General features: G+C 43.3%; 1 protein-coding gene and 1 pseudogene across 17 annotated transcripts in view; one reads left to right on the top strand and one right to left on the bottom strand.

Moving 5' to 3' along the window:
• Positions 1-5,297: 5,297 nt before the first annotated feature.
• Positions 5,298-9,304, bottom strand: Eef1g-ps14 (eukaryotic translation elongation factor 1 gamma, pseudogene 14; annotated as a pseudogene).
• Positions 9,305-17,349: 8,045 nt separating this feature from the next.
• Klhl15 (kelch-like family member 15) overlaps positions 17,350-25,041 on the top strand; it is a 56,219-nt gene continuing 48,527 nt past the window's right edge. For 3 of the 17 annotated variants that reach the window (XM_017602042.3, XM_063280000.1, XM_063279995.1), the window contains exons 1-2: positions 17,350-18,344; positions 18,910-19,110. The gene's annotated coding sequence lies outside the window, so the exon portion shown is untranslated. Of the gene's footprint in view, positions 18,345-18,428; positions 19,677-25,041 lie in introns of those variants that run through there. The other 14 variants (XM_017602041.3, XM_063279993.1, XM_063279994.1 and 11 more) reach the window with 11 other exon arrangements.

A 25,041-nucleotide genomic window follows, 5' to 3' on the forward strand; every position in this document is an offset into this window, starting at 1 on the left:
TAAAAGGACTTCAGGGGGAATCACTATCCCTGAACTCAAGCAGTATTACAGAGCAATAGTGATAAAAACTGCATGGTATTGGTACAGAGACAGACAGATAGACCAATGGAATAGAATTGAAGACCCAGAAATGAACCCACACACCTATGGTCACTTGATTTTTGACAAATGAGCCAAAACCATCCAATGGAAAAAAGATAGCATTTTCAGCAAATGGTGCTGGTTCAACTGGAGGGCAACATGTAGAAGAATGCAGATCGATCCATGCTTATCACCCTGTACAAAGCTTAAGTCCAAGTGGATCAAGGACCTCCACATCAAACCAGATACACTCAAACTAATAGAAGAAAAACTAGGGAAGCATCTGGAACACATGGGCACTGGAAAAAATTTCCTGAACAAAACACCAATGGCTTATGCTCTAAGATCAAGAATCGACAAATGGGATCTCATAAAACTGCAAAGCTTCTGTAAGGCAAAGGACACTGTGGTTAGGACAAAACGGCAACCAACAGATTGGGAAAAGATCTTTACCAATCCTACAACAGATAGAGGCCTTATATCCAAAATATACAAAGAACTCAAGAAGTTAGACCGCAGGGAAACAAATAACCCTCTTAAAAAATGGGGTTCAGAGCTAAACAAAGAATTCACAGCTGAGGAATGCCGAATGGCTGAGAAACACCTAAAGAAATGTTCAACATCTTTAGTCATAAGGGAAATGCAAATCAAAACAACCCTGAGATTTCACCTCACACCAGTGAGAATGGCTAAGATCAAAAACTCAGGTGACAGCAGATGCTGGCGAGGATGTGGAGAAAGAGGAACACTCCTCCATTGTTGGTGGGATTGCAGACTGGTAAAACCATTCTGGAAATCAGTCTGGAGGTTCCTCAGAAAATTGGACATTGAACTACCTGAGGATCCAGCTATACCTCTCTTGGGCATATACCCAAAAGATGCCTCAACATATAAAAGAGACACGTGCTCCACTATGTTCATCGCAGCCTTATTTATAATAGCCAGAAAATGGAAAGAACCCAGATGCCCCTCAACAGAGGAATGGATACAGAAAATGTGGTACATCTACACAATGGAATATTACTCAGCTATCAAAAACAACGAGTTTATGAAATTCGTAGGCAAATGGTTGGAACTGGAAAATATCATCCTGAGTGAGCTAACCCAATCACAGAAAGACATACATGGTATGCACTCATTGATAAGTGGCTATTAGCCCAAATGCTTGAATTACCCTAGATCCCTAGAACAAACGAAACTCAAGACGGTTGATCAAAATGTGAATGCTTCACCCCTTCTTTAAATGAGGAAAAAGAATACCCTTGGCTGGGAAGGGAGAGGCAAAGATTAAAACAGAGACTGAAGGAACACCCATTCAGAGCCTGCCCCACAGGTGGCCCATACATATACAGCCACCCAATTGGACAAGATGGATGAAGCAAAGAAGTGCAGACCGACAGGAGCCGGATGTAGATCGCTCCTGAGAGACACAGCCAGAATACAGCAAATACAGAGGCGAATGCCAGCAGCAAACCACTGAACTGAGAATAGGTCCCCCGTTGAAGGAATCAGAGAAAGAACTGGAAGAGCTTGAAGGGGCTCGAGACCCCAAAAGTACAACAATGTCAAGCAACCAGAGCTTCCAGGGACTAAGCCACTACCTAAATACTATACATGGACTGACCCTGGACTCTGACCCCATAGGTAGCAATTAATATCCTAGTAAGAGCACCAGTGGAAGGGGAAGCCCTGGGTCCTGCTAAGACTGAACCCCCAGTGAAGTAGACTATGGGGGGAGGGCGGCAATGGGGGGAGGGTTGGGAGGGGGACACCCATAAGGAAGGGGAGGGGGGAGGGGGATGTTTGCCCGGATACCGGGAAAGGGAAGAACACTTGAAATGTATATAAGAAATACTCAAGTTAATAAAATAAAAAAATAAAAAATTAAAAAAAAAAGAATTGGTTCACGGGCTGGAGAGATGGCTCAGTGGTTAAGAGCACCGACTGCTCTTCCAGAGGTCCTGAGTTCAAATCCCAGCAACCACATGGTGGCTCACAAACATCTGTAATGGGATCCGATGCCGTCTTCTGGTGTGTCTGAAGACAGCTACAGTGTACTCATATACAAAATAAATAAATAAATCTTCAGAAAAACAGAAAAAGAATCTTAAAAAAAAAAAGAATTGGTTCACTCCTTCCGTGTGGATTCTGTGCATTGAATTTAGGTTGTCAAATTTGCAGGCAGGCATCTTTACCCATTGAACATCAAAAGGCCTACAGTCACTTCCAAAAAAAAAAAAAAAAGGAATTTAGCTACAGCCAGGTGTAATGGTGCATACCTTTAATCCCAGCAGTGGCAGGAGGATTTCTGTGAGGTCAAAGCCAGCTTGGTCTGCTTTGTGGGTTCTATGTAGCCAAAACTACATGTGTTATAAAACGAAACAAACCAAAAAGAATTTTCTTGTATCTGGGCATGGTGGCACATGCCTGTAATTCCAGCACATAGAATGCTGATAACAAGAAGAGTACAGGTTCCAGGCCAGCATTGGCCGCAGAGTGAGATGCTGTCCTAACACTGAGGAGGAAAACATCTGACATGCTGGCACCCATCTGTAATCCCAGTACGTGGGAAGTTGAAGCAAGATGACCCTTCAAGAAGGTTCAGGACCCTTCTTGGCTATAGAGCAAGTTAAGGTCACCCTGGCCTACAGGATTCTGTCTCAAAAAAGAAATAATAAAATATGGACGGGGGTGATGATGGCTAGAGAGATAGCTTAGTGGTTGAGAGCCCTTGCTGCAATGGATGGAACTGAAGAATATCATCCTGAGCGGGGTAACCCAGATCCAGAAAGACACGGATGGTATGGTATGTACTCACTAACCAGAAAGTTCAGGATAGCCATGCTACCCTCCACAGACTCAAAGAAACTGGGTAATAAGGAGGGCCCAAGGGAGCATGTGTGACTCTCATTCTGAAGGAGGAAATAGACGTCAGAGGTGGATGGAGAGAGGAAACTGGATGGGGGAGAAGGTGTTGAGGTTTGGTCTGGTCTAGTTGCCTCAGGGACTAGGGAATCCTCACATAATGAAGCGATGCTATGTGACCTGGCTCCTTAATTTAAAACTATTTGTTGAATAAAGATGCCCACAGCCTATAGCTTGGCAGAAGAGAGGTAGGCAGGGCTTCAGTTCCTGGGCTTGGAGTCTGAGGCACATGAGGGAAAAGAGAGAAGACGCCATGGGGTAGGTGAATCATGAAAGCATGGCCATGAGGACTGCCGACTGTAATCAGGGCAGGCCAGGTGGGACACGGCAAGTCATATGTTAGGGCTGTTGGCAGGGAAGTAGACAGAATAGCAGAGACGGTAGATATCTGCCCAGCTCCACTACTGTTAAGGCTTACTATACATAGAAAAGTTCTGTGTCCTTTATCTGGGAAATAAATAATCAAAGGCAGGGTAGAAGCCCCTGACAGATTAAATAATTACTACAACACGGATGAGGATGTGAAGAGGGATGGGGATCAGATGGGGGAGGGGTGGGAGAGGGCAGGGGGTGAGAATGGAAATCAGTGGGGAGCATATCTGACACTAGCTGGAGACCTGGGATGGACGATGCTCCACGGAGCCTATGGGGGTGACCCTAGCTGAGATTCCTACCAGCAGGGGATATGAAGACAGAAGTGTCCACCTCCCATAGCCAGGTGGGACTTCCAGTGGAGGGAAGGGGACATCAACCCACTGACAAAACTTTCAACTCAAAATGTGTCCTGCCTACAAGATGAACAGGCATAATGATGGAGCAGAGACTGAGGGAAGGGCCAACCAGTGACTGGCCCAACTTGAGACCCATCCCGTGGGAGAGAGTCACCCCTGACACTGTTAATGACGCTCTGCTATGCTTACAGACAGGAACCTAGCATAACTGTCTCCTGAGAGGCTTCATCCAGCAGCTGATGGGAACAGATGCAGAGACCCACAGCCAAGCATTAGGCAGAGCTCAGGGAGTCTTGTGGCAGGGTGGGGATAGAAGTGAGCAAGCCAGAGAAGTCAAGGACACTACAAGAAGACCTACAGAGTCAACCTACCTGGGCCTCTAGGGGCTCACAGAGACTAAACCACCAACCAAAGAGAATCCAGGTGCTGGACCTAGGCCCCTACACATTTGTAGCAGATGTGCAGATTGATGTTCATGGGTCTCCTTCTGGTTGGGAAGGGAGCTGTCTATGACTCTGTTGCCTGTGACTGGATCCCCTTTTCCTACCTGGACTGCCTAGTTGGGCCTCAGAGGGTGAGGGGGTGCTTAGTTCTTCTAGGACTAGATGTCCCAGGGTGGGATGGTACCTTAGTGGGCTTCCCCTTCTTTGAGGAGAAGAAAAGATGGTAATAGAGGGAGGATTTGTAAGGGTGGGATTGAGAGAAGAGAAGGGAGAGGTTTTGATTAGGATGTAAAGTGAATTTTTAAAAATATCGGAAAAAAAGAGCACTTGCTGCTCTTTCAGAGGACCAGAACTCAGAATTCACTTTAGTGCCCTCTTCTGGCCTTTGTGGACACAGGCATCACTCACACATACGTGCACGCACAAGCATAGACACACACACACGTGCACGCACAAGCATAGACACACACACACACACACACACACAGAGACAGAGAGAGAGACAGAGAGAGAGAGAGAGAGAGAGAGAGAGAGAGAGAGAGAGAGAGAGAGAGAATAATTGAATAATTATTTTATTGGAACCAGGAATGGTGGTACATACCTTCAATCTCAGTTCTTGGGAAGCAAATCTCTCTGAGTTTTACTCTACACAGTGAGTTTCCTCTGCACCATATACATGCAATGTCCTCAGAGGCCAGAAGAGTGAGAAAGATTGCCAAGAACTTTAGTTACAGGAGGTTGTAAGTTGCCCAGTGTGGATGTTTGGAACTAGATTCAAATCTTCTGCAAGAGCAATAAGAGTCCTTTTTGGGGGGCTGGAGCGATGGCTCAGTGGTTAAGAGCAGCGACTGCTCTTCCAGAGGTCCTGAGTTCAATTCTCAGCAACCACATGGTGGCTCACAACCATCTGTAATCGGATCTGATGCCCTCTTCTGGTGTGTCTGAAAACAGCTTCAGTGTACTCACGTACATGAAATAAATAAATAAATAAATCTTTAAAAAATTTTTTTCCTTGGGGTTGGGGATTTAGCTCAGTGGTAGAGCGCTTGCCTAGGAAGCGCAAGGCCCTGGGTTCGGTCCCCAGCTCTGAAAAAAAAAAAAAAAAAGAAGCAAAAAATTTTTTTTCCAATGTTCAGTTTCCTTTAATGACCCCCATCTCCCTTGAAGGGTAGGTGCAGGCAGCTAGGCGACTGGCAAGACATGTTCACTTGAAGATCTTGCCTTGATTGACAGCTTTGCCTACGTGCTGGAAGGCCCCCTCCTAGGAAAAGTACTCTCGAACGAGGGTCTGGGTCTCCTCGCTACCAGGATCCAGTTTCCGCCATGTATATGACTCATAGTCCACCTGCCAATCTGGACTCAGCGGAAAGGCAAGATCTTGGCCTCGAAAGACCCAAACCCCAGAAATGGAGCTGCTGTTGGTGGTTCCAAACAGGATAACACTAGCAAAGGCATTCTTTCTCAGTTTGTCCAATCGCTGAAACATTCCAGTGATGAGGTTACAACTCATGAAGGTCTGGGTGAGCTCTTCAGGGAAGCAGTACTCAGCATACCACAGGGACCAGCCATCCTTATCAAAGTGCTCCCAAAAATATGGCAGCGCCACAGAAAGGGTGTCCTCATTGGAGTACTTTCGCTTAAACTCATCCAACACAACGGTACTCTTGGGTAGGTGAGCGAAAGTGTCCTTGGCCTTAGGCTTGGCAGCCGCTGCCTGCTCACACCCATCCATCTCTTCCTAAGGAGCTTGGGCAGCTGCCTTTTTTTCCTCTTTCCACTCAGTCTGGGGCTTCTGCTTCTCTTCTTGTGAGCCCCTTTCTTTCCTCGGGGTATCCTTTTCTGGCTGGCTCACTGCGAACTTCTTAGCATCAAACTGAGCCATCTTTTCACACAGCTTCACCTCCCCCAAGATGGCCCTGAACTGGGGCTGGTTAATGCAGGTAAGGAACCATCGATTGGTATTGGGGAAGGCCTGGCGAAAAGAAGGCTCTAAGACCTGTTTATAGAGCCACAATAGGGTACAGACAACCGTGACGTCAGCCAGTGTCACTCTGTCACCGACCAGAAAAGTCCGTGTCTTCAGATGAGTGTCCAGCAGCCCCAAGATTCGCTTTACCTCCTCTTTGGCATTTTCAGTGGCCTGCTTGTTGTGGTGCATAATGCCTAAGGTGGGGAGCACCCAGGTGCTGGCTGGAGGGACGACGTCACTGTCAGCAAAGCTCACTCACTGCACAATCTGTGCTGCTGCCTCTGGCGTACTTCCCCGCAGCTCCTCGTTGCTTACGTAATAGGCGATGGCATTGCTCTCAAATACACAGAATCCGTTATCGCCCTCAAAGGCTGGAACCTTGCTGGCAGGAAATTTTCTGAGAAATTCGGGGGTGCGGTTGGTTTGGCCGAAGTGGAAGTGGGGTGGTGCGGGGAGCACGCAGACCTCAGCCCCGCTGTACTGAGCAGCGATGAGGGCCTTGAAGGCCCTCCAGTTTTCAGGGTATGTGTACAGGGTACCAGCCGCCGTGGTGATTCCCCAGAGAAAGGGGGCAATAAGAGTTCTTAACCACTAAGTCATCTTTCCAGCCCCAATAAAAATAAACCTTTAACTTAAAAGGCAGAAGCAGGTCTCTAAATTCAAGGCTAACTTGTTAACATAGTGAATCCAGGGTGGCCAGAACTACATAATGAGACCCTGTTCCAAAAAAAAAAATCTTAAAAAAAAGAGAAGAAAATGAATTTACTTTTAGAACTAATCAAGGACCCAAGAACCTGCATTCAATCTTAATTGTATTTTTAACTGCAGTCCCTAAACTCTTACATTTCAAAGAAATTACTGGAGCCGTTTCTACTTTACTGTGCACCATTACATAGCAACTCTTCATTGCTACTTCTCAGCTCAACTCTGTGACTCTGTGTGTGTGCATGTGTGTGAATGTGCATGCCTGTGTGTGTGTGTGTGTGTGTGTGTGTTTCTTCCACATCTGAAATGCAGTATTCATGAATACATGGCTTGTGTCAGACTTCTTTTTTTTTTTTTTTTACATTTATTTATAAGTACACTGTAGCTGTTTTCAGACACACCAGAGGAGGGCATCAGATCTCATTACAGATGGTTGTGAGCCACCATGTGGTTGCTGGGAATTGAACTCAGGACCTCTGGAAGAGCAGTCAGTGCTCTTAACCCCTGAGCCATCTCTCCAGCCCTTGTGTCAGACTTCTAAGGTATAGGATTATTTTTCATTAGTTCAGAAACACCATAAAAGTGGTAGTTCTTTTCAACATTTTCATTTACAAGGGGCGTATTGTACATGCTGTCTCTCATAGTAGATATATTCAGTTCAAATGGAAACATTTATTTTTTAAACTGATATTGGACGGTTTCCAATTACAGCATTTTTCCAACCTCATGCACATTGTGTACTTTTCTCCCCTTACTCTTATCTCAACTAGTTACTCTCTCTGTGGCTCTTTGATGTTCCCTGTTTTCTCTAGAGGACTCTCCAAGGGTCTGTTCTCTGCCCCCATTTGTACTTAGCCCTCTTAATCTCCTAAACGCCTCTAGAATTTTGAGGCTTCTGAAGTGCATTGTAATTCTCATTGACTCATAAGGAGACACAAAAAATAAAGAATTTCTTTTAGAAATTCAATCCTTTTGGTTTGACTTTAAATTTTTTTTATTTTTATTTTATTTATTCAGAGTGTGTGTGTGTGTGTGTGTGTGTGTGTGTGTGTGTACGACTTGTTGGAGTTTTTCTCTTTCTACCAAGTGGGCCCCTGGGAATGAATTCTCCTTATCAGGCTTAGTGGTAAGCACTTTCATCTGCCGAGCCATCTTTCTGTCTTTTGAGACAGAGTTACATGTAGCTCACACTGGCTTGAACTGGCTCCTTAGCTGAGGATGACCTTGAATTCCTGATCCTTTTGCTTCTAACTCTCTAGTGATCATTATTTTTAAAAAAAATTTTTGTGCTCATTACTTTTAGATATTTCCATTAGTAAAAGGTATTGTCTGTGTTAGTGTTTCAAAGTAAGAATATTCAGTTAACATAGTCATTGCATCTTTTTTGTTTGCTGGTTTGGTTGGTTGGTTGATTGCTTGGTTGTTTCTTCGAGGTAGGGTTTCTCTGTGTAGCCTTGGCTGTCCTGGAACTCATTCTGTAGACCAGGCTGGCCTTGAACTCATAGCCTCTGCTTCCAGAGTGCTGGGGTTAAAAGCATGCACCACCATCAACCCCTGGCACATCTTTTGATAGTTGATGTTAAAAGATACTTATATTGTCTTTTTCAAAAGATTGAGTTTTATTATTTTATTAACATGTGTATGTTTTGGTGACTGTAAGACTCTTGTGTGTATGCCTGTGAAGAGGACACCAGATGCCCTGGAGCTGGAGTTACCAGCAGTTCCCAGTCACATGGGTGCTGGGAATTGAACTAGTCCATGGGAAGATCAGTAAGTGCTCTTTATCAATGAGCCATCTCTCCCACCCTAGTATCCCTGTCCCCTCCCCTACTTTGAGACTGGATCTCCGGTAGTTCAGACAAGTTTTAAATTCACACTATCTACGTGATGATGATCTTTCTGCTTTCACCTCCCAAGTGCTGGCATTACAAGTATGACCCCACCCTACTCAGTTCTCTTCCGTCTCTGTCTCTGTCTCTGTCTCTGTCTCTCTCTCTCTCTCTCTCTCTCTCTCTCTCTCTCTCTCTCACACACACACACACACACACACACACACACACATTCTCATACTGCATCCCAATCTGATCTTGAACTCAAGGCGAGCCTCCAGCCCCAGCATCCACTCAGCGTCCACTCAGGCTCTGAACTACCAAACTTGTTTTTACTTTTTTTACCCAGCTTGTAGCACACCATGCTGTGTCATCTTTTCAACTTTATTTATTCTTGTGTGTGTTTAATATGTGTGCATGGATGTGCACGTGGACATATGGAGGTCAGAAGATAAGTTTATGGAATTCCCTTCTACCTTTATATGGATTCTGGAGATTGAATTCAAGTTGTCAGCTTTGTCTGACAGGCACCTTTACTTGTTGAGCCACGTCCTTGGCCTCAGCCTCATTTTTTAAGCCAGTTCTTTGTCCTGGACAACTCTGTACCTTTGGCAGGTCCATTGGCCCAGGGCTTGACCTTTCTCCTTCATTCCCATCTAACTGTTCTTCTTGAACTCTTCCAGATCTTGGAATATGATAACAACATTCTTCCATTTGCATGGGCCCTCCTCAGTGTCAACCTTGACTTTTTTCTTCCCTTTATGCTCCCTTCCAGGAAATGTCCTTGGTTTTCCTAACCACTCCTCTCATTTTTATGCTGGTCCACTTCTATACCTCTCTTCTCAAAATATTCCAATGGTTTCCAGTATCTCAAAGGTCAACGATCTTACAATGACTTACAGAGTTTTTATATAATATGGTCCCTCATCTCCAACAACTCAAGGCTGTCTTCCTATCTTGATCATCTTAGTTAAAACTGCAGTACTCTAAAATAAAAAACAAAAACAAAAACAAAAACAAAACAAAACTGCAGTACTCTGATCCCTCCCATAAGTCCTAGCATATTTTAACTGCTCACAGAAGATACTTGCTTGTAGCATGTGTTATGTAAACTTTAAGGCAAGGACTTTCATGTTTTATATACTGAAAGATCCTCAATGTATATGAGCAGTAGGCTTGTAGTAGGCCATCATAATTACTTATGGAATAAGCAAGTAAATCAGTGTAAATTACAAGTTAAAATTTATGGATGTGCATGGTCACACAGTCCTTTAAAAATAAACATATATATATATATATATATATATATATATATATATAGTGTGCATGTATGTATGTAACACATGGGTGCTTGGTGTCCATGGAGTACAGAAAATACTATGGATCCCTAGAACTGGAGTTTCATATAGCTGTGAGCCATCATCATGTGGATGCTGGGATCAGAACCTGGTCCTCTGAAAGAACAAGTGTTGTAAACCACTGAGTCATCTCTCCATCCCCCATGGTATGGGTCTTTAATCCCACAACTTGGAAGGCAAAGAGAGGAAGATTTTGTGAGTTTGAGGCCAGCCTGCTATACATAGAGTGAAACTTTGTGCACCCCTCCCTAATTTAAGAAACTCAAAAGTATGAAGATAATTTAATATGTAGTCAGTGTAACCACATGTTTCAGTAGAAAGAGCATGGGTCAAGAGATAACATAGAGCCATCAAGATGGCTCAGTAGGTGAAGGTGCTTGCCATCAGACCTTTACAATTTGAGTTTCATTCTTCAGATCTACACGGTAAAAGGGTAAAATCAGTTCTTGCAAGTGGTCTTCTTTTTATTTATTTACTTTTCAAGACAGGGTCTTACTATGTAGCTCTGGCTGTCCTGGAACTCACTATGTAGACCAGGGTGGCCTTGACCTCACAGAGATCCACAGGACTCTCTCTCCTGAGTGCTGGGATTACAGGTATATATTCTCTCTCTCTCTCTTTTTTTTCTTTTTTTCGGAGCTGGGGACCAATCCTAGGGCCTTGCGCTTGCTAAGCAAGCGCTCTACCACTGAGCTAAATCCCCAACCCCTGCATTCTCTCTTAATCTCCACACAGTCACCACAGCTCACGTACTTCCTACCCACAATGTAAATAAGTTAAAATGTAATTTAAAAAAATCTCCCAGCCATAATGAGAGAAGCCTTCCTTTCCAGTTGTGCTAGCTATGTCTCCAAAAATGGGGCCATAGGCAAGCTTAGAAACCATTTTCTTAATTACTGATTGATGTAGTAAGGCCCAGCCCATTGTGTGTGGTGCTATCCTTGAGCTGCTAGTCCTGGATGCTGTAAGAAAGCAGACTGAATAAGCAATAAGGAGCAAGCCAATAAGCAGCAGGCCTCCATAGCCTCTGCATTAGCTCCTGCCTCCAGGTTCCTGCCCTGTTTGAATTCCTGTCCTGACTTCCTTTGATGAGGAACAGTGATGTGGAAGTGTGCGCTAAATAAACTCTTTCCTCCCCAACCTACTTTTGGACATGGTGTTTCATCGAAACAACAATGAATGGTGGTTGGTGAATGCAGAGACAAGTGTTTGCTCAAGGTGCTGAGAATAAGCAATAGCTGAGTGCTTGGCTCTCATCTAGACCTTTATACTATCCTCTTTAAGGCTCAGGGGCTAGGAAGAATATAATACCCGGAAAATAAGGGAAGGGCCACGAGAGTAATACTATCTTTTAGGTATGAAACAGCCAGTTCAGTCTGGACCTCACTGCAGCTGTGCACAATAGGCCTAGATAAGATTAGACCTATCAACAGTCAATTATGGATTGCGTAGGGACTCACAAATCCCTATCTCTTCCTGCTAAACTATTGGCTATTGGACTCTGGGAGAGGGACAGTCATTGTCTTCAGTTGTGTAACCATTGATGAGCCCATCAGGCTCCAGTGAATAGTTTCAAACCCACGGAAGTATCTACAGATGGTCCTGACAAAAATGGATCTCATAAAAAAATGTCAAAATAAAACGTTAACAACAGCAAAACAACGAATTAAAGTGAAGACTTGTGGGGAGGAGGTTGGGGACATTGCCTATTCTCTCTGACTAGGCCCCACCCCTGGAGACCTCCAGCTGCTGGGCTCCGCACCTAGACTACTTTGGTGGCCAGACACGACCCCTGAGGAGCTTCAATGCCCAGACCCTGTCCCCTAGATTTTGCTAAGGGTTGAAACCCCCTTCCCTAAATTCACAGACCCTCCAGGCAGGAGAGTGGCCAGGCCCTGTCATACAGAAAAAAAAAACCCAATAGCAGAGCCCCTATATAATGACTGTCTTCTGTGTCTCTTGAGAGCAGAAGCAGGTACGATTCCTTCTGTGTCTTAATTTTTTTTTTTTTTTGGTATGGGGTTCATTCTGTGGCATAGTTCTTTCTGCCTCAGAGTTGTAACACAGGGGAGATTAAAAAATTGGAATGTCGGGCTAGAGAGATGGCTCAGTGGTTAAGAGCACTGACTGCTCTTCCAAAGGTCCTGAGTTCAAATCCCAGCAACCACATGGTGGCTCACAACCATCTATAATGAGATCTGATGCCTCTTCTGGTGTGTCTGAAGACAGCTACAGTGTACTTACATACATAAAATAAATAAATCTTTAAAAAAATTGGAATGTCTCTTTACATATATGAAATTGTCAAACAATCAAGCTGAATAAATGTTGAGGGGAGGGTTGTGGCCTTCTGCTCCTTTCCCCTCGCCCCTTCTTTTGGCCTACATTTCACCCTAGTCAGTTATTAGTAGTTGCTGAAGAGCTTCTGCTACTTCTGGTCCCCACGAAGCCTTGTGGGTGCCTTGTTTACTCTCGCTCCTCCCTCTCTGTCCTTCTGGACTGGACTTACAGATCAGCCCCTTTGAGAAACCTTACTCAATCCTTCGAAGCCTGGCTTCCATGAGAACACTCCAATGTCACCTAAAACTGTGACTCTGAGGTAATGTTTTTGAATCCTGGTGGCTGTCTACAGGGGCTGTGTAGTTATTCTAAAACGTGCTAGATAATTAGCTTCGTAGAGTTTAAAGGGTGGAAATGAGGAAGTGGTTTATGTGACTCAGTGCTAGAGCCTTTACCTAGCAAGGTCCTGAGTTAATCTCCCAGCCTCTTCCTCATGCCCACTCCTCCCTCTCCTAAGCTAGGTGGTATTTTAAGGGTAGAATTTAAAAGTGAAGCCTTTGTTTGAGTTTAGAATATGTCATGTTGAATTCTCTTTCTTTGTGATGTAAATTTGTTACTTCATTTTCCTTGGATAGCTCCCTATACCTTTGAAATAATGGAAAGTACATAGTTTAGGCACCCTGTTTCTTGGGGTGCACAGATGCTGCCAAGTCATTCTGGTCATGTAAAGTTAAGTCAAGTTACTGGTTTATTTTCCTTGAGTTTTTCCCAGTGTTTCAGAACTAATACAATACACAACAGATGCCCCTCTTTGGGGAGTGGGTTACTTTGATCGTGAGTCATGCTGGCTTTGCAACTATGAGTTACTAATTTGTTTTGTTGGTGGAAAACCTATATTCTTGAAAAACAGAAATGTTCATACTCTAAGTGATAGGTTTCTCTGATTACGAAATGACCCAATTGAAGCCGAATCAGAAGTCTTAAAGTCAGCTTTTTGAGAGGCAGCTCTCTGGATGAGTTCACTGATCTCGCAGGTCGATGTCAGGGATGTCATGGGCCCAGACTAAAGCAAGGGGGTTTTATGAGTTTTGGGGGTGATTACTTTGAGCTAGGGGCTGGGATCATGCCCATATAAAGTAAAGAATCTGAGCCCCTGGGTGGGCACGCGTGGGCAGGTAGCTGGAAATGCAGAGACAGGGAGAGATGAGTTTTCTTTTTGCAGGCTGGATTGGGGAGTGGGGAAGAAAAGCAAATGAGGGTTTCTAGCTTGTGCAGGGGATGAATAGCGGTTTCGAGCAAACACAAAGTACTACTTTTCAGATGTCCTATTGTCTTTGTGCTCAGGATCAAGGATCCTTTCTTGTGTTTAAGGACTTGGCGTTATCTCATTTAGATCCTGGGGAGGGATTTGGGCTTCACGATATGAGAGAATACAGGGAAACAATGCAAAGATTTTCACAAAGAATACAGATTTGACATAAGGGGTGAGCAGTGAGGGAAATCCTTGTGTAGACATCTCCAGAAGCTTTGGGCTATTTGAAGGGATTTAAATTTCAGTGTGATTCCCTTACAGTTTTTACTTTTCCTAGAAAAGTGGGTCAGGTTCATGAATTAAGAGGTGGGCAGAGAGTTGAAGGAATTCAGAGAAATGATGGCAGACCAGAAGGCCAGAGGAAAAAAGTTAAGAGGCCACAGCCAAGATGCGTAAACACTAATCAGGAATCTTCCAGTGTTTATATGCATACCAATTTCGCATGAGTCATGAATCATAAGAGCTCAAGTTATTCTTTTGATTTTGGACACAGGGTCTCACCAGCTCAAATTCTGCATCCTCTTGTCCCAGCCTTGTAAGTTCTTATAATGCAAGTACACACTATCACTGTGGGCTTTCAACTTCTTGAAATATAAAACACAACAAAATAAAGGACCTAGGTAGAGACTGCCTTCTAATTCCAGACCAAGTTTCTAGCATGGCTTAGTACTGTCAAGCAGCCAGACATCACATCAACAAACTGACAAATGTGTATTGTATTCTTAAACACTTGGCAAGAGAGCTAAGAGATGGCAAAACAAGCTGGGCACTCACACCTGTGATCCTAATACTTGGGAAGCAGAGAGACAGCTTTGAGTTGCTTTTTGGGCTCTCTTCCAGGATGAAGGAACTCGTTACTTTCCAGAACGATGAGAAAAGTACAGTCATGGATTGTCTAAGGATGTTGTTTCAGGGCTAAAGATGTAACTCAGTTGATGGAACACTTGTCTTGTGTGTATGAAGTTCTGGGTTCAATCCGTGACATCTGAAGAATGTTAGGCAAGCACTACACCAGTGGTTCTCAACCTGAGGGTCGTGAGGGTAGCATATCAGATATTCACATTATGATTCATTACAGTGGCAAAATTACAGTTAAGTAGCAAAGAAAATAATGTTATGCTTGGGGGTCACCACAACTTGAGGAACTGTACTAAAGGGCTGCAGCACTAGGAAGGGCGAGAAGCCCTGTACTACACGCCACTGTAATTCCAGCACTGAGGAGGTAGGCAAAGGAAGATCAAGGACATTCTTGGCTGAATATGTGTTCAAGGCCATCCTTGGATAATTGAAAGGCTGTCTAAAAAAGTTAGATCCAGTGACAAGTCTCAGCAGTTAAAGGCACTTACTACCAAGTGTGACAACCTAAGTTCAATTCCCTGTACCCACATGGTGAAAAGAGGAGCCTAACTCTTGCAAATTGTCTGATTTCTATGGCTATCTCTCCAACTAAATAATGTAAAATAGATAGATAGATAGATAGATAGATAGATAGATAGATAGATGGACAGACAGACAGATAGTAGTTTCAATCAATTACAGACTGCACTTAGGTGATGTTCTCAAAAGAGTATAATGGAGCTGAAAAATCCCTACTACTTACTGATGTCACAGCTATCTTAACACTTGTGAGTAACACATTACTTCCTTTGTGGATGATTCTGGTATAAACAAACCTACCACACTGCCAGTCAGAGCAAACCATGGTACCTGAGAAGAACTATATATAGTTTTTTTTTCCAGATAAGGTGTCACTAGGTAGCCCCTGGCTACCCTGGAACTCAACTATGTAGAAGAGACTGTCCTCACACTCACATAGATCTACTTGCCTCTGTCTCTGCCTTACTGGGATTAAAAGTGTGCGCAATCACATTAGGTGTCCATCGAGGTTTGCCTAACAGTAAAATTGCCCCTGCTTATTCATTTCTCAGAACATCTCACTGTTGTTGAGCAATGCCTGCTGTGAGTGAAAATAGGAATTACTGCAGCGGGGGCCAGTTTATTTAGATAAAGGGGTTTTATTTTCCTGGGTATTAAATCTTAGACCATCCTATATATAATACAGTACTTGAAAAACCAGTGAGGGCTTAGGTTTCATCCCTATGGAGAGAGAAGTAAAAGTGGCATCTTCAACATTGATTTTTCTAAAAATGACTGTGTGTATATATATATGGTGGGTATGCCTCAGCATGCATGTAGAAGTCAGAGAGCAACGTTGGAGAGTAGATTCTCATCTTCCACTTTTATATGGGCTCTGGGACTTTCTGTGGCAAGCACCTATTCTGGGTCAGCATCATTTACTAAGGATAGCTTTGAAGGGGGTTGTTCTATGTAGTAAGCATATATAGATGGATGGGAAAACACAGTACAGGAAGCTGGACAGATGCTCAGTGGTTAAGAATATATGCTGCTCTTGCAGAGGCTTGGGCTTAGTCTTAGTACCCACATGAGAGCTCCATGTAACTTCAGTTCCAGGGGATAGGATACCCTCTTCTAACTTCATTGGACACCAGGCACACAGCAGGTGCACATTACACAAGCAGCCAAACACTCATCCATATTGACAAAAAAAGCTCACTTTCAGAAACACGGAAGTATTTTTTAAAAGACTTTGGGCAAAACAACAGTTAACAGAATGCCAGATGAGATCACATGATGCCATAAAATGTGTATACTGATCACAGTACTTTCTGACAGCACTCACTGTTACTCATATTACACATGCATGATACACAAACATGACAGTTTTCCAAATCAGAAGCAGAAAGAAGCCTCATTCACTCATGGTAATATATAGCTTAAAATGCATGTCTGTTAGTTAATGTGAATAATAAACTATTTTAGCTATCTATTTATGGCATATAAAACTTATAAAGTTCAGAGATTGAATGTGTGCAATTGAAAGTTAATTTTATAGTTTAAATTTTAAGTTTGTTGTTTAAAGGTAATATATTCTGGGATAGTCATGCAGTAACATACAAAGATGGTAAACTAGAATTTAAAATCTTGTTACTACCTTTTGTTTTTGTGTGTTTGTGTGCAGGCATGTCAAGGTCAGACAACAACGTGTGAGTGAGGGCAGGTCTCTCCTTCTACTCCTTGAATCCTGAGGCTAGAACTCCAGTACTCAGGCTTGGCTGTACACACCCTAACCTGCTGAGCTATCCCACCAACCCAACACACGAGGGTTTCAAAATAAAGGCATTAAAGGGGCTATTGCTATTGGAAAAGATAGAATAGTGAACTTCAGTGTTTAAGTCAGAAAGGAGATTATTTCCTATTTTCAAAAAATAATAATTTTTACAACGAAATAGTGTAGTTCAGCAAAACAGTACACGATGTGCTTGCTACTTTGGTCTCTTGGAAAACGTGGCATGTTAATCAAGTTTGTTAGAAAAAGATACTGATCGCTTTTAGTCACAATCTCTTGAAAAGTTATCAGGATATTCTTTTAGAGAGAAATGATGTTGCGGGGGTGGGGGATGGGCTTCGGTGGTGGAGCTAGAGATAGGGGAAAACAAAAAGATCTGTTAAGATCAGAAATGGTGGGTTGGGGATTTAGCTTAGCGGTAGAGCGCTTGCCTAGCGAGCGCAAGGCCCTGAGTTCGGTCCCTAGCTCCGGGAAAAACAGAAAAGAAAAAAAAAAGAAAAAAAAAAGATCAGAAATGGTTAATGGGTGCCCTAATTTTTATGTATTTTTTTCTTTTCTTTTTTCTTTCTTTTTTTTTTTTTTTTTTTTCGGAGCTGGGGACCGAACCTAGGGCCTTGCGCTTGCTAGGCAAGCGCTCTACCACTGAGCTAAATCCCCAACCCGGGTGCCCTAATTTTTAACGGGTCGTAGAACCAGTGGCTTCAACTGTGCATTAGTCATCTACAGCTTCTTTAAAGAGCTATATAATAAATTTACAAAAGTTTTACGGTGTATTTCCATATTCTTAAATCAAGTAAGGGTAGTATTTAAAAGCCATGACCTACAATTCTAGAGCAGATTTGTAAAACAAACAGACCCCTCCCCGAGGAACAACAGAACTTGGTGCCTTCCGTATATTCGTTCTTGCATATTTTGATGCAAAACAAACCCGCTTTTTTATTTAGATCATACTTTTCTACCGCGGTGAATTTTTTTCATTTACGATTACTTTTTCCATCTCTGAGAAGTTTGCATGTGAAATATGTAATTGCTATGTAATAAGCCAAGTGGAACCATGACGCAATGATCCATCGCAAATTGCCTTACAGAAATGATGTCATTTGGCGTTGATCTAGTCACTTTTATAACAGGTATCATTGGCAAAACTCCCCTCATCCGACGGTGTGGAAGGTGCAAAAATGGAATTTTCCGGGTTTCCTAGCCCTTCACTTGCGCACTGTGTGTTCGCCGCAGCGCCACGGGGTCCACCTCCCAGGAAGGCTGAGTGACCCTGCCGCCCCGGTAAGTACATAGACTCGACGGCAGTGCTCTGAGGAGAAACCTCTTCCGCTCCCGCCTGCAGAGCCCCACTACCTCTGTTCCCTTGTGCCCCTTCCCCACCGCGTCCAACCCCCGACGCCTAGCCCCCGCTACTGTAGCGGGCCCACCTCTGGGGCAACGCGCGCATCTGGCGTGGGACAACTCTCCCGCTACCCGATTCCCACACCGGCTCCCGTCCCGTGGCGCCGGAAGTGACGCGCCTGGGCTGAAAGATGGCGGCATTGGCGCTCGACCAGGGGGAAGGTAAACACCCGCCAGGCGGCGCGCTGGCCCCAACGGGGCGCCTTCAGGGGCTAAGGGGGCCTCTCAGGCCTGCTCTCTAACCTACGGCTTCCCGTCCCCGCCTTCTATCTTGGAGAGGCTTGCTTCCGCGTCCTAGAGACCCTGGCCCGGGCCCCTAGGCCGTGGGCCCCGCCTCCCTGGGCGGGCCCCGGGCGGCTCCCGCGGCCCGCAGGGGGCGCGAGGCCCGGAGCGGCCCCTGGCTCGTGGCCCCCCACGCCCCGCCCCTTTCCCGCCCCTTTCCCGCTTTCCTCCACCCCCGGCGTGGGTGATCCCGTGGCTCCGCGCGCTTTGGGGCAGAAACCCGGAGACTCCGTCGTCTATGTCGTTACCGCTGGCGTTTCTATTGCCCTCGACCCCCTCAGCTGTCCCCCAGTTCGTGGCCCTAAGTCGGCTCTCCCGCCGAGCCCCGTGGGGTGCCGCGACGTCCCTCGGTATTGGCAAGGCTGGGCCCCGGCCCCGACGCCGCGCGCAGCACGCCTAGCCCAACTGTTTGGACTCTCCACTCAATCGCTGTCTTCTTTCCCAGGACTGCTTTTAAGGGGGCCTCGGGCTTGCACGCTCGCCCCGCGCCGGAGCGCTCCGGCCCGGCCAGGGAGCGGCCCCTTGTAGAGGTCTGAGGAGCCTATCGTGGTCCAGCCCGGCGCCCGACCCTCCCACCGTTCGGCCACTGGCCCGCTTCTTCCTGATGCAGACTGCCGTCCACTAGAGGCTGGACAGGACCCCCGAGGTGCGTAGCCGCCCCTGGCCGCCGGCCTGCGGAACCCAGGCTTTGCCTGCGGCCCCGAGGAAGGCACGGGCTCCGTGGCCCTCACCGCACTGGCCGCACTCAACATTTTCTAGATGCTGGGAGCCAATTTGTCTTTGAGTTTACTTAAATTGTTTGAAATGTAAATTTTTTCTGGTGTGTGTGTGTGTGTGTGTGTGTGTGTGTGTGTGTGTGTGGAGAGAGAGAGAGAGAGAGAGAGAGAGAGAGAGAGAGAGAGAGAGAGAGAGAGAGAAGAGAAGAGAAGAGAAGAGAAGAGAAGAGAAAAAAAGGAAGAAGCATAATTCAGCCATTTTTTGCAGCACAGAGCTGCAGGTACCATGATTATTTCCCCCCAACCGGTTCTTTCCCTTTAAAATTCCTGTTTGTTCCTGAAATAGAACTATGCGAAATGTGCGGCATAATGCGTGGAATCAGAATGTCTGGGTCCGGACTGGGTGACTGAGAAAATCTCGTACTGAGGAAATCTCGTATATGGAGCCTCAGTTTCTTATCTATGCAATGTAATCAATAGTAGCCACATCAGAAAGGTAGTAAGGGCTATATGAGGTCATATATGTGAAAATAATCTATAGCTGTAAAGTGTTGTAGAAAATGTAAGGTCATTTCTTTAGGTAACCTTTGCTTGAGTGGCTAATGTGGCTAACTGTTGCTGCCTCTTAATTTCTATATTATAAGTAAATAAGTATGGAATAGCAGAACAGTGCAGTGATAGATAGCTGTTTAGTAGTCAGTGTTGGTTGGCCTTCCCCCTACAAAATTCGAACTGCTTATTTAAGTATCCTTTAATTCAAATTTAATGTTACTATAGGGCTTGTAGTCTTTCTAGGCCTCTCAGCCCCTTTTCTTACTCAGAATATTTAACACCTTATATTTAATTAGTCTTTATTTTTAAGAGGTTCACTTTCTTTGTCAATCTGATTTACTATTGTCATTTTAAAAGTGTGGGTTTTTTTAGTATATAGGATTTAATTTCAGTGTTTGCTTTTCATATCTACAGAACAGGATGACTGACTGCTTCTACTCATTTGAAAATGGTTTTAAAGCATTTACACATGCATTCATGTTTCTTTAATGCTCAGTAGATCTACAAATGTATAGAAAATTTTAACTTTTTAACACTTAATGCAATATTTGTGTGATTCAGTTCTCATTTTTAATCACAGCACTTAGTAGGTGCTTTGAGTCCCTGTTTGTCAGTGGTAAAGGATGTTAATTACTACCTGTTAATTGGCAAAAAAAAGATAGTAAATATTTGTGGCTCAAAAATAAAATTTACTTTCTAGAATTTCAAAATTGTAGAATGTTTTGGCTTAAAATAGTCAATTAAAAGTGAAAGGAGCATTTTGGAGTATTTTATTTTTAGTCATAAAAATGTTTTCTTTTTCTGAGTAGATGTTAAAATTTTAATTCCCTGGTCCAATGCCAGTGGCCTTTCACAGTATGCTTGTGTGTTTTGTTAAAAAAAAAACCAGAATAATGTAAGGCGGGCAGGATTAAGTTAGAAAAGGAACAGCCAACTTTTTTTTTTTCCTTTTCTTTTTTTCGGAGCTGGGGACTGAACCCAGGGCCTTGCGCTTGCTAGGCAAGTGCTCTACCACTGAGCTAAATCACCAACCCCAAGGAACAGCCAACTTTAAAGTGGCTGCTTTTATATTTTGTGTTTATCCCTGGTTCTGAAGATAATTTTTGCAGATCACCACTTCATTGGGTATTTCTGAATTTGACCTCTCTGCCTTGCTCTGGGTTATTTGGGGCTGAAATCATGGAACCAAGGCTGGCTTGACTGACTTCATGGGTGTTCAGAAGCTGGGGTTTATCTTGTTTTAATGATGTCTGTAAATTGTGCTAATAATTTAAAATTTTAATTTTTCTAGGACAACATACAGCAACAACTAAAAACATATCACGACAAGTCAAGAGAGATGGGAGAAAGGAAAATATTTTATATTTTAGTATTTTTAACATTTTCCCCCTGATTTTTACCCTCCCCCTATGATGTTGGTGGCCCATTGTCAGATTTGGGCTTTGGAGTTGCAGATGTTTAAGGACTGAATGTCAAATGAGGACTATGACTCTTGGCCTGGGTGGGGGATGTGCTATAGATTAATTTGTTGTCAGACATTTCCTCAGAACTAGAAGCTATAGCAATAGCTCATTTGGGCTTTTTTAAAATTGAAGAATAAAAGCTGGCCATGGGTGAGGGCTTGTAGAAATAGTAGTGTATTAGGAAGGAGTAGAACTCAGAAAACCCTAGCTCCATAGTTTGATATCATAACCTTAGGCCAGTAACTTAACCTCAGAGTTTGAATTTTTCATCTTTAACATGAAAGTGGCAAATTGAAATCAATTTGTCTGTACATCAGGTATTCACTTAGCATTTACTATGTGCCACACAGTGTTCTAGGTGCTAGAGATTCAACTTAGTGTTAATAGTTTGAACAAGGTTTTGTTTTGTTTTGGATTTTTCTCCCCCACTATAACCCAGGTTTGCCTTAAAATTGGGGTTATCCTTGTGCCTCAGCCTCCCATGTACTGGGATTATGGGCACATGTAACTATGCCTGGAACAAAACAATTTTTTTTAACAAACAGTTAAAAGTTTGGTGGCCCATTTATATAGTTCTAGTACTAGGAGGTAGAGACAGTAGGAACAGTTTAGAATCTTTCTCAGCAGAGGCAGCCTGGAATATGAGATCCTGGCTCATAATAGATTACTTCAACATTAAATATAGAGAAAAATAAAGCAGATAATGGAGATGTTGATTCTTTGATGGTTTAGAGGGGTTTTATAATTTTTATTTGAAGTTTTGTTTGTTTGCTTTTTTGAGACAGGGTTTCTCTGGGTAGCATTGGCTGTCTCGGAACTCACTATATAGACCAGGCTGGCCTTGAACTCACAGAGATCTACCCGCTCTTACCTCTTGAGTGCTGAGAATAAAGGTGTGTGTCACTAAGCCCACTGGGTTCTGTTATTTTAAAACGGATTTGGGACAAGCTCTCAATGAGTTGACTCTTCTCTAGTGATCTAAAGGGAGTCATGGATATCTGGACAGAGTGATCCTAGCTAGAGTGGAACAATGGAGTGAGACTGGTTTTCTAGGTTTTCTAGGAACAGCAGCAACAAAAGGAAAAGGGAGGGGAAGGGAGGCAGAGAGTGAGGGAGTGTGCTGAAGGAGCTTATCATTACCATTTTAGGAACCATTGGAAAGGCTTTTATATGTCATTTCTGCCCTAGGGTATACCTTGTATTACTGTTTGCATAAAAATAGATGACCGTGGAGATGGAGAGATGGCTCAGCAGTTGAGAGCACTGGGTGCTCTTCTAGAGCTCCCGGGTTCAATTCCCAGAATCCACGTGACAGCTCACAACCACCCCGTAGTTCCAGATGATCCAAAACTGATGGTTCTCATGGCCAGTAGGCACTTAGTACACAGACATATGCAGCCAAACATCCATAGACATAATACAATATTAAGGAAATTTAAAGGACAGATGATGTTTTAAATCTGAAGGTGTCCTAGATCTTTAATTCTAACATGTGGGAAGCAAAGACAGGTTCTCTGATGTAAGACTCTCCGGTGCTCCAAAGTGAAATCCTGTCTCAAACAACGTGCTGCCCCCCACCCCCAATAAAACATAAGTAGATGCCCTATGTTTTTTTCATTTCCTTTGTCTTTTTGAGATGAGGTTTCTACATAGCTCTGGCTGTCGTGGAACTTTGTAGACCAGGCTAGCCCTATACTTGCCTGATCTGCTTGCCTCTTCTCCTCAAGTACTGGGATTAAACCAAGGATCAAGCTTATATCACCAGGCTTGGCAACAGGGTCCTTTACTCACTGAGCCATCTCATTGGCTGTAGGATCCTTTAAAAAATTACAGTTATCTGTCTGTCTATTGTGTTTGCATACATGTGTACAGGTCACATAACATGAGTGTGGAGGTCAGAGAACTACTTGTAGGAATAGGTTCTCTACTACCACGGGGGTCCCAGGGATGGCACGAGATTCATCCTACTTGGTTGCAACCACCTTTACCCACTAAGCTTAGTGTTCTCTCTTTAATGTGGAATCCTTAAAGCTCATTGGGCTGGGGTATATTTCATTGATAGAGCACTTGCATCACATGTGTGAAGCCCTGGGCTCTGTCTGCAAGCACCGAGGGAAAAATCTAGCTGCATTATTGAAATAAATAAGAACAGATAGAAAAAGTCTCGTTTGTCCTTGATAATATCTTTGAATTTAGTTAATACTGCATTGTGGACTTGCCGGAATTCTGTATCATAACAGCAGGACCTTCCGAAAGATTCATGTTAGTTATATAATTCTTGGGGGAGAATGAAAATGCTAACAGTACATGATTTGTGATTTCATGTTAAAATGCAGCTTAGATTTGGGATTTTATTTCCCAAGTGAGACTGTTCCTAGAATTCTCACTGGATGCAATCTCTAAAGGCCAGGGAAGCTGTTTTCCATGACATCACTCTTGGGCTACTTCTTGTAGTAAAGGAGTATTAAAGATGAAAAATAGCGTGGAAACAGACGGATTTTTTCTTAGTTTTCTTATATTACAGTATGGCTAAATATTAAACATGCCTGTGAAGTAAACGAATTTGGATAATAGGTGCAGTCTTGAGGTTGGAGGACTAGGTCTTTCTTAGTAGTTTAAGCCATAATTTGCAGTTTAGTACTGAGCTATAAAAATATTTTGATAACAAGAGTTTCACTATCAAATCCACAGTCCTTTCTCTCACATTCAGCCTGTGTTCTTTCCTGATTTGGGTAGTAGTACGTATTTGAGGGTAAAAGGAGTGCTTCTTAGAACTCAAAACAAAACAATACAAAACCCAAAACATATTTTGACAAGTTGGCTGCTTTGAGATTGTTGAATTTTAAATTAATGGATAGGTTATAGAAATTATGTGAGATTTTATGATTTGGAAGTTAATTATATTTTTAAATAGTAAGTTTCACACTTTCATTTTAATATGCAAGTATGGCATTTACTTCATAGGATTCATTTTTGGTAGAACAATTAAATGGTGAAGGCAGTATGGGATCATTTACAGTTTTCATTAAGGATAAACAGTGTTTGAGAGTCTAGCTTTTATACTGAACAGCTTACAGTTTTGTATGAGTTTTCACGCAGCTTTGGGGAGAATATGAAAGCAATAAATTACTACATATGTCACAAACATGGAAGTTAGTTGATTTTGAAAGATCTATTTAGTTGTCTAGAATTTTGCCTTCAAATCAGAATGGTAGTCTTCTAACTAGAAGGGAAGCATTTAATTTTCATGCCTTTAATTTCCTTCCAGTTTTACCCCCACCAGACTTCTTTCTTTACTGGTCACTAGAGAGTTTTAACTGTTAGAAATTTCAGTGATATAAATAGCGGTAATAGTTTTCCAAGGCTCTGTCTGTGTGTGTGTGTGTGTGTGTGTGTGTGTGTGTGTGTGTGTGTGTGTTCGTGTGTGTTCGTGTTCGTGTGTGTTCGTGTTCTCATGTACACACATGCATGTGTGTGCATGTATGTTTGCATGTGTGTGCATGTATGTTTGCATGTGTGTGCATGTATATTTGCATGTGTGCATGTTTTGTGTAGTCAATTATCTTCCCTTCATTTATACTTTTTATATCTCTTAGAATTTATTTGGATCCTAAAGGACCTTGGTGTATGTGGGTTATATTGATTTATGTGGAAACCAATACTAGGGAATTTAAAAATACTTGTAGTTCTTTTGAAAAGTAGCCCTCTTTTTTTTTTTTTTTCTTTTCTTTTTTTCGGAGCTGGGGACCGAACCCATGGCCTTGCGCTTGTTAGGCAAGCGCTCTACCACTGAGCTAAATCCCCAACCCCGAAAAGTAGCCCTCTTAAAGTTATATAAATAATGTT

This window comes from Rattus norvegicus, chromosome X (genome assembly GCF_036323735.1).
Source record: "Rattus norvegicus strain BN/NHsdMcwi chromosome X, GRCr8, whole genome shotgun sequence".
In the NCBI taxonomy this organism is placed as follows: Eukaryota; Metazoa; Chordata; class Mammalia; order Rodentia; family Muridae; genus Rattus; species Rattus norvegicus.